The sequence below is a fragment of the Sceloporus undulatus genome, chromosome 5, assembly GCF_019175285.1.
Source record: "Sceloporus undulatus isolate JIND9_A2432 ecotype Alabama chromosome 5, SceUnd_v1.1, whole genome shotgun sequence".
Lineage (NCBI taxonomy): Eukaryota > Metazoa > Chordata > Lepidosauria > Squamata > Phrynosomatidae > Sceloporus > Sceloporus undulatus.
This window is the reverse complement of record NC_056526.1, coordinates 93,151,501-93,164,932: the sequence shown is the minus strand read 5'-3', so window position 1 is coordinate 93,164,932 and position 13,432 is coordinate 93,151,501. Positions and strand designations below refer to the sequence as shown.

At 44.0% G+C, this 13,432-nt stretch overlaps 1 long non-coding RNA gene across 1 annotated transcript; it reads right to left on the bottom strand.

The window, feature by feature from the left end:
- Window positions 1-4,503: 4,503 nt before the first annotated feature.
- On the bottom strand, window positions 4,504-10,541 carry LOC121931295. Its single transcript, XR_006104110.1, has 4 exons — window positions 10,356-10,541; window positions 9,812-9,915; window positions 8,309-8,370; window positions 4,504-6,247 (listed from the first exon to the last, which is right to left on the bottom strand). It is a non-coding gene; the product is annotated as an uncharacterized LOC121931295 (long non-coding RNA).
- Between the last annotated feature and the right edge of the window lie 2,891 nt (window positions 10,542-13,432).

Here is a 13,432-nt window from a genome sequence, read left to right as displayed (position 1 = left end):
ATTAGACTAAGGTGGTCTATAGCATCCTTCTGTCTCTTTGGCTAGAATCGTGTTCAGGCACTATGCTAGCCAAAAAATAAGAATGCAGGCAGTCGCACTTTCTCAAAGGTTCTCATTCCACAAGGACGCAGAGTTCCCTCTCTCACTTTTGCCTTGGAGTAGGCTAAACAACTGTTGAGCCTTGGTGTTTGTTGTGTAACTTTGAGATGTAGTCTTACACTGCCAGATCCTTGTTCATCTTTCTGTGAAGTAATAAATGTGTTTTCTGAAGTGCAGGACAGATTGGGAAATATTTATTTCTATATTTTCGAGACCAGTTACTCACTTTTTGACAGCTTTCAATAAATTCATCTATGGTAACTACACCATCCTTATTCTTGTCCATTTTCTGCCAGAGAAGAAACATTTGCTTAAGTGATGTTTACTTCTGTTAATACCACTGTTTTTAACAGCTTAAAACAAGTATGTAGAAACAGTATAGAAGCTACCTTTTCAACTAATAACTCCATTACTCCCAGACTTACTGGCATCTTGTATTTCCATTGGCAAGCCAGTGAGTGGCCTCATGCCAGGATTTGGGCAGAGCTGTGCTTCCTCTGGCCCTGGGTACCAGAGATGGCATGTTTGAGGAGTCTGGGGGTCTTTTTAGCCCCTCCCCCAGGACACTCAGAAGATTAAAGAGTTTGGGTGGGCGGGTATGGGGAAATTGGCCCCCATACTCACTAGGGTCAAATATTTCCCCATTTTTATCAGGATTTATTTATTTATTTATTTATGCTTTTATTTATGCCCACCCATCCCATGGGCCACCCCTCCCCATCTTTTATGTATACACTAAAAACCAATATGGGCAATGCATGGGGGCTGTAGGTAATCCCCCCTCCCCAACCCCTCTAATGCAGGCTGCATCCCCAACCCTGTGTTGCCCTTTTGAGAATATCTGATGCAAAAAGGGGGGCATTTGGGGTGCTGGGGATGTGTGTGTGGGTGGGGGGCTATTTCAATATGGGGCTGGTTGAATACATTTGCAGGGCTTTCTGTGCATTTTTTGGATAAAAAATGCTTTAAAATCACACAGAAACTAAAAGTTTTCTGGAAACAGATTCACTTAACTATTCAGGAAATTCTTGATATAAATTCTGAGCTAAAACTGGAAGTTTATCTACTAAATTTGTAGATAAAATCAGTCATCTAAATTAAAAGAAGTATGAAAGAGTCCTCTGATATATGATCACAGCAGCAAGACTTTCGCTAGCTTAAAGATGGGAAAAGCAAGAAATACCAACTATAAATTGGCTACTCAAACTTAGCACTATGGAAGAGATGGATCGACTCACTGTGTTATTAAACCAGGGAGATGTTGAGAAAGTGAATTAAGAGTGGTTTCCCATTAGAAAGTTTTGTAAAAAAAATGGTCACTACAGTAAGTCAGCAATGAATTGGATAAATATTTTATAGGTTTGCTAGGAATGACCTTAGATGTGGGTGGAAAGAGGGATACAGTAACGTAAATGGAAATGAATAAGACAATTAAATGTATGATAAACAAAGCATTTATTGTTGCACTAACGAAGGAAGTATCTTGTGTAACATATTAGCTGGTGCCCAGATTGGTAAATGTATTATGCTTGGGTTCTTTTTATTCTAGTCTCACTGTCAAGTAGTGTCACTAGTAATATGCAGGCATCGATCCTATCAAAAAATGCTGAGGCCTCTCAAAGAATGATTTATGACTGGTCAAAGAATGATTTATAACCTGTCAAAATGGATTGATTGATGACTGGAAATGCTAAGGCAGGCCATGTGACCCATCCCAAACAATAGGGGTGTGGTTTGACCCCTCCCCTCAGCCCCAGGTATTCCAATTAGCCCCCTTGAGGCCATGTGACCCCTCTAGGACCATGCCTCACCACTCCCTGACCAATGACTGCCGATTCTGGTCCCCCTCTGGACCGCGTGTCCCAAACTGTCCAACCATGCTAGATTCTCAATGTTTTCCAATTGGCACTTGAGGTCTCGCGCCCCCTGGCCAATGGTTTGGTCACCATGAGAATCACGTGGTCCATGCTGGTCAACTGGAAGGCCTGGCTGCAGAGAGCTCTATTCTGTAGCGAGACGCTGCCATTTTATGCATGCTCAGACGCATTCTGTGGATGAAACAACATGCAGGCACCGAGCATTTACTTTTACTATTACTTCCCTTGATCTAGACACTATACTTTTATTGATGCAGCCTAAAATTGCATTAGCCTTTTTAGCTGCCGCATCGCATTGTTGACTCATGTTCAACTTGTGGTCTACTTGGACTCCTAGATCCCTTTCACACGTAGTTTCATTCAGCCAGGTGTCCCCCATCCTATATCTGTGCATTTCATTTTTCTGCCCTAAGTGCAGTACCTTACATTTCTCTGTGTTGAATTTCATTTTGTTAGCTATGGTCCAGCTTTCTAGTCTATTCAGGTCATTTTGAATCTTGATCCTGTCCTCTGGAGTATTAGCTATTCCTCCTAATTTGGTGTCATCTGCAAATTTGATAAGTATGCTCCCAATTCTGTCATCCAAGTCATTGATAAAGATGTTGAACAGTACTGGCCCCAGGACAGAACCCTGTGGGATCCCACTGGTCACTTCTCTCCAGGATGAAAAAGTGCCATTGTTGAGCACCCTTTGCATTCAGCCAGTCAACCAATTACAAATCCATGTAACAGTTACCTTGTCTAGTCCACATTTTACCAGCTTGTTTGCAAGAATGTCATGGGAAATTTTGTCAAAGGCCTTACTGAAATCAAGATATACTATATCCACAGCATTCCCTTCATCTTCCAGGCTAGTAATTTTATCAAAGAACGAGATTAGATTTGTCTGGCATGACTTGTTTCTCTGAAACCCGTGTTGACTTTTTGTGATTATGGAATTGCCATCTAGATGTTCACAGACTCTCTGTTTAATGATCTGCTCTAGAATCTTTCCTGGTACTGATGTCAGACTAACTGGACGATAATTGTTGGGATCCTCTTTTTTACCCTTTTTGAAGATGGGAATAACATTTGTGCTCCTCCAGTCTGCTGGGACTTCTCCTGTTCTCCAGGAGCTCTCAAATATGATTGCCAATGGCTCCGATATTACATTTGTCAGTTCTTTTAATACCCTTGGATGTAGTTCATTTGGTCCCGGAGACTTAAATTCATTTAGATTAACAAGGTATTCCTCTACTGTCTCTTTACTTATTCTGTACTGAAATTCCTCTAATCCTGTGGTCCATTGTTCTCAGGTTGATCAACCTTTTCCTTTTGTGAGAAGGCTGAGGCAAAGAAGGTGTTGAGGAATTCAGCCTTTTCTCTGTCTTCTGTTAGCATTTTGCCATCTTCTCCACGCAGTGAACCTACCGTTTCCTTCTTCCTCCTTTTGCTGCGGACATATCCAAAAAAGCCCTTTTTATTGTTCTTAACCTCTCTAGCAAGCCTGAGTTCATTCTGCGCTTTAGCTTTTCTGACTTTACCCCTACACATGCCTGCTATTTCTTTGAATTCCCTTTTTGTGATTTCCCCCCTTTTCCATTTCTTATACTTGTTCCGTTTCAAACTTAGGTCAGTTCCTTAGTCATCCATCCTGGTTTCTTGAGACACCTCCCATTTTTCTTTCTCACGGGAACTGTTTGAAATTGTGCCTTCAGTATCTCCCTTTTGAGAAAGTCCTATCCATCCTGAAGTCCCTTATCTTTTAGTATTTCTGACCATCGGATCACCCTCAATACTTCTCTGAGTATATCACTCAGAATTTTTCTCATGCCCTGCCATTTTTACCTCCAATGTAAGTATGAACGCATACATGCAAAACATGTTGGTGGAACATTTAGAACGTTTAGAAACATATCTACATCTTAGGAATGGGGGAAACATTTATGGGCTGTACATAGATAGATTCTTCCGCAAGTGAGGTTTGTGGTGGGTCGCAATCTCCCTCTTCCATCCCGTCTTCCATCAACTTTTCCATCACTTCTTCCATAATCCCTTCTGTCAACTCTTCCATCCTTCTTCCATCATTGTCTCTTCTGTCTGAGTAGCCAATGAAATCCATACTGCTGGGTGTCTTTTCTTTAGATCCCTTTTTAGATTAAATATTAAATGGTATGGGAGGATTAATTATAATTTGGCCAGGATGTTATCTCAGTGGGTTTTATTTTCCTTGTAGTAGAAGAACCCTCAAAATGGCGTCTCCATGTTGCCTCCTCTATAGAACGTGTCAGTGCATGCATAAAATGGCAGTATCTTCCTACAGAATGGAACTCTCTGCAGCCAGCCTTCCGGTTGGCTAGCACAGGCCACAAGATTCTCGTGGGGACAAAACTGTTGGCCAGGGGGCACGTGACCTCCAGGGCCAATTGGAAAACGTGGAAAACCTAGCACAATTGGACAGTTTGGGACACGCAGTCCAGAGGAGTCCCAGAATTGGCCACCATTGGTCGGGAGGTGATGAGGCATGGTCTTAGAGGGGTCAAATGGCCTCAAGGGGGCTAATGGGAACACCTGGGGCTGGGGGGAGGGGGTCAAACCACCCCCCATTCTTCAGGGTGGGTCACATGGCTAGGATGTCCCACTCAAGCATTTCCAGGGGAGAGACATGTCCATCAGTTTGACAGGTCATCAATTCATTTTGATGACAGGTCATAAATCATTCTTTGAGAGGCATTAAAAAGCCATACAGTCAGCCCTCCTCATAGGCTGCCTTGCCTTCCATGGTTTTGAGTTTAAGCAGAAGTCAAGCCCCGGCAGAAGTAATGGGGTGCATACCTGCTCTGCCAATGGCATGTGCTGCTGAGAGCATGCAGCTCATTGTTTTATTTTTTAAAAATAGTTTTATTAAACACATCATACTGAAATATACATAACAATCTCTACTATAGCATTATATCAACTACAGTATCATTGCTACATTTTCGTTATTCCAGTATCATTGTTTCATCGAAGATGCAAAGAGAGACCAAAATAGATACCAAAATAGAGAACAACTAAATGTATTCTTAATCCCATCCCTATAACAAACAGTGTATCATGACTGAAAGCAATTACTGGGTGAGTATAGTTCCTTAGTTGCAAATATTGAACATAACTATTGCCCTTCTTTGCTTTCTAAATACTATATAGTATATTCAGTATCAGTATTACATGAATCTCATTTACCTTCTCTCTCACTCAAACCTTCCTCTCTCCATACCTTCTTACTAAAATCCTCTTCCCATACCTTCTTCTTTCTATAACCTTCCATTCTAACACACTTAAACCTTCCAGTCTTTACCTACATTCTCCCATCTTCTGGTTTCTGTCTCAATATGTCTACCTCTTCTTGTTTCTATTTCCCACATAACTTTTAGATAGTAAAAAGAAGATTTCATTTGTGAAAGTCACTATCCCTTTGAGGATTATCTTCAAGGATAATGCCAGGATTGTTGCTTCTGTGGTATCTATTAAACCAGTTCCATATCTGTTCTGTCTGTCTCAATGTTGTTTTCCCTTCTATATTCCTTTCTCCTCCCCTTTTGCTGATTATTTCAATTAGGTAAAGCTCCTTGGTTTTTTGTTTTTATTTTTTCATGAAAGAGACCTCCTTTGATTTATCCTGATTCTAAATTTAACTTCTTTCCCCAAACTATCAGACTTATAGTCTGCTATATAAATTACTATTATTATTATTTTTTATCTGGAATGTCCGTTTCCCCCTCTTTCATGTCTCTTCTCAACTTTTACTACTTATACCCTTTAATTACTTTCCTATATATAATTTTCAATAGCTGAATATGGCCCATTATTTTCTATGGGGTTTCCACATACTCTCTTTCTCCCATACATGGGGGAGGGGTCCGGTGTATGAGGAGGGCAGTCTGTAAACCATTTTTTAAATTTTAAATTTAAATAATTTTTGTAAATCATTTTTTGACAGGAGCGACACCATGTTACTCACTCTTATGAGCACAGATGTGAGGGAGGCACACGTCCTTGCTTTGGCCCATAGTGCCTGCTGGACACTACTTGCTCCCGGCCATGGCCAGACTGCTGAGTCAGTAGTTGTGCTGTAGCCAGGAGGGAGCTTTTGTTGTCAGAGGCTTTAGCTCTGCCTGTCCATCAGTCCAGCAGATCAGAGTCTGAGTTGGTCACCACCAAGTTGATGCTGTTTCTTCTCAGAGGACTTACTGACAGGGGTCCCACGGTCCAGGTGCGCATCTGCTCGGTAGGCATGTCGGAGAAGTTGACTGTGGGGTAGAAGACACAGGTGGTCACAAGTGGGTCAGGCCAGGTAGGAGGGAGAGAGCGAGTATCTGAAATATTTTTAAACAACTGGTCAAAAACCTTGACCAGAAAATTCTTGGACCAAGAAGAATCTTGCCACTTTGGGGGTGATTCAACACAAAATTTCCATGCAGTTGTATTGTACATTTTCTGCCCAGAAAGATCATAGATAGAGAGAGAAATAGGACATATATGTGTCTGTGTGTGTATAATATTTTCTGTACACAAATATTATTTTATGCACAAAATATTCTGTTGCCTGAGCAGAAAATGCAGTTTTCTGCAGAAAAACTATACCATGCATTGATTTTGTTCAGAACAAGTCCTGAATTGCAATTCGTTTTTTGAAAAAAAAACTCTGAAAGCCTTCTTCCAGTGGAAATTACAATATCAAAATTCATTCCTTTGAGAATGAAATTAGCAAAGAATTACAGAGGTCCCTCCAGATTCGCTGTGTGGTGAATGTGGAATAACCACAAATAAAAAAAATACTATTCTTTTTACCTAAGAGAACACTTCTCTAGGAACCTCCAGGTCCTCAAGTGCACCTCTATGTTCAATATTTGCCAGAGGTGGATCGTAGAATAATGCTGGAGGACCCACAAATGCCTAGAGAAGAGTTTTCTCTAGGAATTTCTCTGTTCTGCAGCACAACTCTATGGTAAACACCTGGCAGGATTACACTGGCGGACCTGGAGATTCCTAGAAAGTACATATTGATCAAATCCTCAAAAGTCAAAGAAGCAAATGTGGAGGAACAATTGTACATCCCTGCAAAGTAGGGAGGAAACCTTGCTGGCTGCCAACTATTCATTCATTCTACTTGCAAGGACTAACTTGGACCCAAAGCACAAACTCTTTCATCCCACCCTCATTGCAATGCTTACTCAAAATTTGTTTGCCTTATTTATTTATTCAATATATACCATGCCTTTCCCAAGGGATGGGATCCAAGGCAGCTTGGAAAATGTGAAGATAAAAGTTTAGCATACCAGGTTGAAAATCTGAAAGTTTCTGTGAGTTATGTTTTATATACCCACAAAGGATTTGGGACTTTTAAAACTTTTTATATCAGTCACCTTAATTATTCAACAGTTTAAAATGCTTTTTAAAGTGCACTGAATTATTTTTCATGTTTCACGTTTTAAATTGCATGTGCTGATTTTACTGAAGTCCACCCAGAGATTTCATAATATAAATACTTCAATAAAGAAAATATTTCAGTAAAGAAGTAACACACACACACACACATCAAAAACAGAAAACATTCTTAACCATCCATACATTTCATAACTTTACATTAGCTTTGTACAACAAAACAAAATATGTACAACGATAATCACACCTATTTTAGCATTTGCACTTAAACTTCCTCTCATTGTGATAAGATTTTTAAACACCTAAACTAATTGGTGATTGGTCACCAGGGAAGCCCAGTAATTTCCTCTATTTAATTAATTAAGTAATATTTCTGGCCCTTCTTGCAAGAGGGAACTCAACACCATTTTCCATGGCCCAGCAGCATCTACTGTGATGGAGAGCCACTCTCCAAGTCCTTTCCTGACCCCCCACTGCATGAAAAGTAACTTCTAATAGGAAAAGGAGGGATTTGAACCCAATTCCTTTTCCTGGCACAGCGTCCACTCCAGCATTGACCCTTCCTTGCTTAGTCTCCCCATAGATAGACTGGTGAGAAGTATTTTTGCAAGATTCTAGGGGTGCTGGAGGCCAGGAGGAAATAGCCCACCCTTTATCATGGCTTCTTAGCATAGAATATAAACCATTTAAATCACTTCCAGGTTAAACCCCAAATAACTGAACAAGGCTTATTAAATCAAAAGCAGCATCTGTTTAAAACTAGGCATATGGACTCTTAGAAAGGGGTGCAATGAGTCCCTAAAGGCTTTAATGAAAAGCATTGAGTTTTTGGTTGGTTGCTGCACAGAAACCAATATTGGCTCCTGTTGCTACTTGGAGGTCAACAATGGTTGTCATAAAGGTGGGTTGGTGGAGATGTTACTTACTTCTTAGGTTAATGGTCAGGTTGACTATGTCTTCCTCTGCCTCTGTCTGGAAGGACATTCTTCTGTTGGGGAAGGAATATAGGTCAAGACCTGAACCCAGGAAGATGTACTGATTTATAAGTATGGAGATCTGTGATGGAACATCTCTTGCTGGACATCACAAAGCTAAATGGACTCATTTCCCCAAAACTCAATGGAAGTTACCTCACAAAAAAAGAAAGCATGCAGGCATCTGACTAACATCTCCAATTCATTTGGTTTGTAACATCTTGCCTGATGAAGAGCTTTGAAATCTTGCAACAATTATATTGTGCATTTCGGTTGTGCAGTAAAGGTATCCCTGATAGATTTTGAATGGAGGCTGTCTTGTTTGAGCTGTTGTTGGGTGCCTTCATTTCCAGATTATGAAAACCCTAAAGTGAACCCATCACAGAGTTTTCTTGGCAAGATTCCTAGTTCAGAGGGGGTTTGCCTTTGCCTTCCTCAGAGGCTTGAGAGTATGTGACTCCCCAAGGTTCCCCAGTGAATCTTCATGGACGAGCGAGGATTCAAACCCTGTTCCATTGTTCAAACCCCTACAACAGGTTGGCTCTCTTAGGGCTTTCTTGACTAGATTTCTTCAGAGGGGGTTTGCCACCATTGCCTTCCCCTGAGACTGAGAGAGTATGGCTTCGCCAAGTGGGGATTCAAACTCTGGTCTCCTGGAATCCCGGTCCAACACCCAACCAACTCTTATGTTCGGTAAAATGTCCCTTTAAGATGTTATAAAATAATAATAATATGGCTGTCAATGGTGAGGAACACCAGGCTATAAGCTGACCTCATATATAAGTTGAGGGCGTTTTGGGGCCAAAATTATGGATTTTGATATGACCCATAGATAAGTCAAGGGTAAAACATAAGCACATGTAATGAAGAATGTAAAGGATGAAGTAAAGGAAATCAATGCAAAGAACTTACAAAATTCCAGCAGACATAACTATTAGTGCCTATGCTAAAGGCTGGATGGATGAGAGAGTAGAAGGGGGTCAGTGCTTTGAGGGCAGATTAAACTCTTGCTTTTCACCATAAATATGTGTGTGTGTTAAAATGAAGTACTTTAATTGACCCATGGATAAGTTGACTCAGGGGTTTTTTTTTGGTCAAATTTCTAGACTTACACATTTATATGTACAGTACATTATACATATTGCAACAGGAAGATAAAAGCCTCCAAAGACTTTGGAAGACGGCAACTGTATTTGTGCCTCATTTCAGGTTGGTCAATGCATTGTTGCCAAATACTGCAATACTGCATTATGGATTGTGCTTCTGCACTCTGCTCCTCTTGAGGTCAAGCACCTTGGACAGTGCTGACCACTGGCATCTCTGTTTGGGCCTACTTTTTGGTTTTGTTACTGCAATACACAAAGGAGAGCCAACAGACATTGGGTCACCCTAGCCTAATGGCACCAGCATGATGGCATTTTGCTTGCATAACCCCATTGTTAGGTGCCCACATACCTTTTCTGCTTTTCTTCTTTCTTTGGCCGGTTCCCTGAAATTTGGGAGAAGATACCAGACATCTTCTTGCTGACCCTTGTCAGGATGCTCTGGTTTTTAGCACACTGCAGGAGGAAGAGGTGGGGTAAGGAGATATTTAATTTTAGTTATGTATGTGTTATGTATTATTTATGTATTCTATTGTAACTTGCCTTGATCCTTCTGGAAAGGCGGGATATACATAAATTCTGTTGTTGTTGTTGTTATTTAATCCGGAGGGCTCCCCTCCAAAATAACCCAGTTTTTTCTCTTCAGAAACAGGCATCCAACTGGATGCTTAGAATGAATTCCTCAAAGGCAAGTAACGAAGCCTTGGCCCTATGAAAATGTATTGCTATCGTCAATCATTCATCAATCAGCTCCAATCCATCCATCTCTTATCAATGATCTGTCATTTCTAATTTCTAAGTTTGCAGGTCCTTGGATAAGCTTGCATGTAGGGGCTGGACTTAGATCATTGTACTGGGGCATGAAAAGGGTTCTGGGCGCCTTGGGGCCAATGTACCTCAAGCGAAGAGATGCTCCTAGAAGGGCTGTCGCTGGAGGCCAGGCGTGTGTTGAATGGCAGGGTCCTCCGGTAGTGGTGGTAAGGCCTTGGTTTAAAATGTCTACCAGATGGCACCAATGCTTAAAGATGAACCTCGGGTGATGTTGATTTAATTGTAGATAGAAAACTTTGTCTGTCAACAACGAAAACCACAGAATGCGTTGCCTGGCATCCTGGACGGACATTTGTACGCGCTGAGGGGGAGCCATCCTGTGTTTAAGCAAGGAGTGGCTGAGTTAGTGAGTAATGAGTAACTGCCCTGGCTCAGTGCCTGGGAATTCTGGGAACTGTAGTTTTGTGAGACATTTAGCCTTATCTGTCAGAGAGCTCTGCGTTGCCACAACTCCATTCACAGAATTACATAGAATAATCCTGGATTGGTTCCTGCAGTGGATCATTACCATTCACTTTCTGTAAGCTATTGGTTTCCCTTCCATTTTCCCAAAATGCACATGGAGTCTGCAGGCTGGAATTTTTTTCCCAATTGCACATTTGTATTTTGTTAACACAGTTTGCCCCCCCCCCCAACCAACTGCTCAAATACCTGGTCATTCGAGGACTGGTTTCCTTGCTGTCCCACTGAAGCCCCTTGAAGATTCCCACTTGCTCTTGCCATCAATAGGACATTGGGAACTTGAGAGGGAGGGCTTGAAGAAGTCACCCCTAAGTCACATGTTTGGGGACCTTTGTGATGGACACTGATTTTCCCTTGTTTGGTGACCTGTTGGGGGAAAAACCAAACATGCCAAGGGCAGGCCGTAGTTAAAGGTCATTAACACACACCACACCACAAATGAAAGGAACCAAAGTTTGACTTCATAGACCAGAAAGATGTTGGAGTTCCGTCATGGCAGAAAGAGGGGTTGAACGGTTGGCCCTTGGCCATCAGTTTTGTGGGCCAGGTAAAAGCCCGATGATCCCTAGTGTCAGGTTGCAAGCAGAGTAGTACATCCTGCCACCACTCTTGAAGCACAGAAGAGAGGAGCATTGATTTGAGAAGCTGCCACAGTTTGGTGTTTCCGTTGGGCTACAGATGGGCCTACCAGAAGCGTGGTACAGTATAGTTAGAGTTAGAGGGCAAGGTTCAAGTAAAATCTACACACCTGCGTAAAGTTACTCTCAAAGACGGGACGAGAGGGAGAGATTGTAAAGGGGTGCGATATGGATTAACTTGCAAAGGGTCCATCCTCTCCAGTTAGCTCTTTACATACGGCAATGTTGCTCGCTGGAGCCCGCGTGGCCATAGTGTAAACTGCAACGATGACCGTCTACCTCCAGCACAGCTGAGCAACACAGAGACTCAAGCAAAGCACGCCCTAAGTGCTGCAAAGGCAAGCCTGATGTCACACTGCGCCCCCCGATGGTGACGTGCTACGCCAGACATCCTCTGAGGCTGGGAGAGTGTGGCTGGCCCATGCTCTGGGGCTGAGAGTGATTGGCCACATGTCTGAGGTGACGGAGAGTGTGGCTGGCTCATGCCTGGAGCTGCGAGTGTGTGGGTGGACCATGCTCTGGGGCTGAGAGTGATGCCACAGTCTGAGGCTGAGAGAGTGTGGCTGGCTCATGCCCTGGGGCTGAGAGTGTGTGGTTGGCCATGCTCTGGGGCTGAGAGTGATTGGCCACATGCTCTGAGGGTGAGAGGTGTGGCTGGCTCATGCCCTGGAGATGAGAGTGTGTGGTTGGCCCATGCTCTTGGCGGACTGAGTGAGCTATTGATTGGGCCACATGCTCTGAGGCTGAAGAGCGTGTGGCTGGCTCATGCCCTGGGCTGAGAGTGTTGTGGTTGGCCCATTCTCTGGGCTGAGACGTGAGTGATGGCACATGCTCTGAGGCTGAGAGAGTGTGGCTGGGCTCATGCCCTGGGCTGAGGTGTGTGGTTGGGCCCATGCTCTGGGGTGAGAGTGATTGCCACATGCTCTGAGGCTGAGGAGAGTGTGGCTGGCTCATGCCCTGGAGATGAGAGTGTGTGGTTGCCCCATGCTCTGGGGCGATGAGAGTGATTGCCAACAGCTCTGAGGACTGAGAGAGTGTGGCTGGCTCATGCCATGGAGCTGAGAGTGTGTGGTTGCGCCCATGCTCTGGGCCGAGAGTGATGTGCCACAGCTGCTCTGAGGCTGAGAGAGTGTGGCTGGCTCATGCCCTGGGGCTTAGAGTGTGGTTGGCCCATGCTCTGGGGCTGAGAGTGATTGGCCACATTGCTCTGAGCTGAGAGAGTGTGGCTGGCTCATGCCCTGGAGCTGAGAGTGTGTGTTGGCCCATGCTCTGGGGCTGAGATGATTGGCCACATGCTCTGAGGCTAGAGAGTGTGGCTGGCTCATGCCCTGGGGTCGAGAGTGTGTGGTTGGCCCATGCTTGGGGCTGTGGCGTGATAGTGATTGGCCACATGCCTTGGCTGAGAGAGTGTGGCTGGCCATGCCTGGAGCTGAGAGTGTGTGGTTGCCCATGCTCTGGGGCTGCTGAGAGTGATTGCCACATGCTCTGAGGCTGAGGAGAGTGTGGCTGCGCTCATGCCCTGAGCTGAGAGTGTGTGTTGCCCCATGCTCTGGGCTGAGCGTGATGCCACATGCTCTGAGGCTGAGAGAGTTTGTGGCTGGCTCATGCCTGTGGCTGAGATTGACTGGCACAATGCTTTGGGGCTGAGAGAGTGTGACTGACAACTGCTTATGAGCCTAGGAAGCTCAGGAATAGAAAATCCCCCCCCCCCCCCGCGGACGGCTTCGCCTTGAGAAGAATTTTGGCGCCCGGCTGCCAGCCCGTCGCTTCCTCGCGTCGTTAGGGAAGCGAGGGGCTGCGGCCGGGCCAAAAATTCTTCTCCAAGGCGAAGCCGTCAGAAAGCGACGGTCTCGAACGGGCCAAAATTCCCCCAAGGCGTTGCCTTCTAGCTTTAGGCTCAGGGGCGGCTTTCCTTTGCCTTCATTGAGCAGAACCGGTGAGTGGTGGAGAAAAGGCCGCCTGCCGGCTCCTTCCTTGACCCTCCGCCTCTAACGCCTCCCTTTTCCCATGGAGGACTAAGAGCGCTGCCTCCTCTTCCCTTC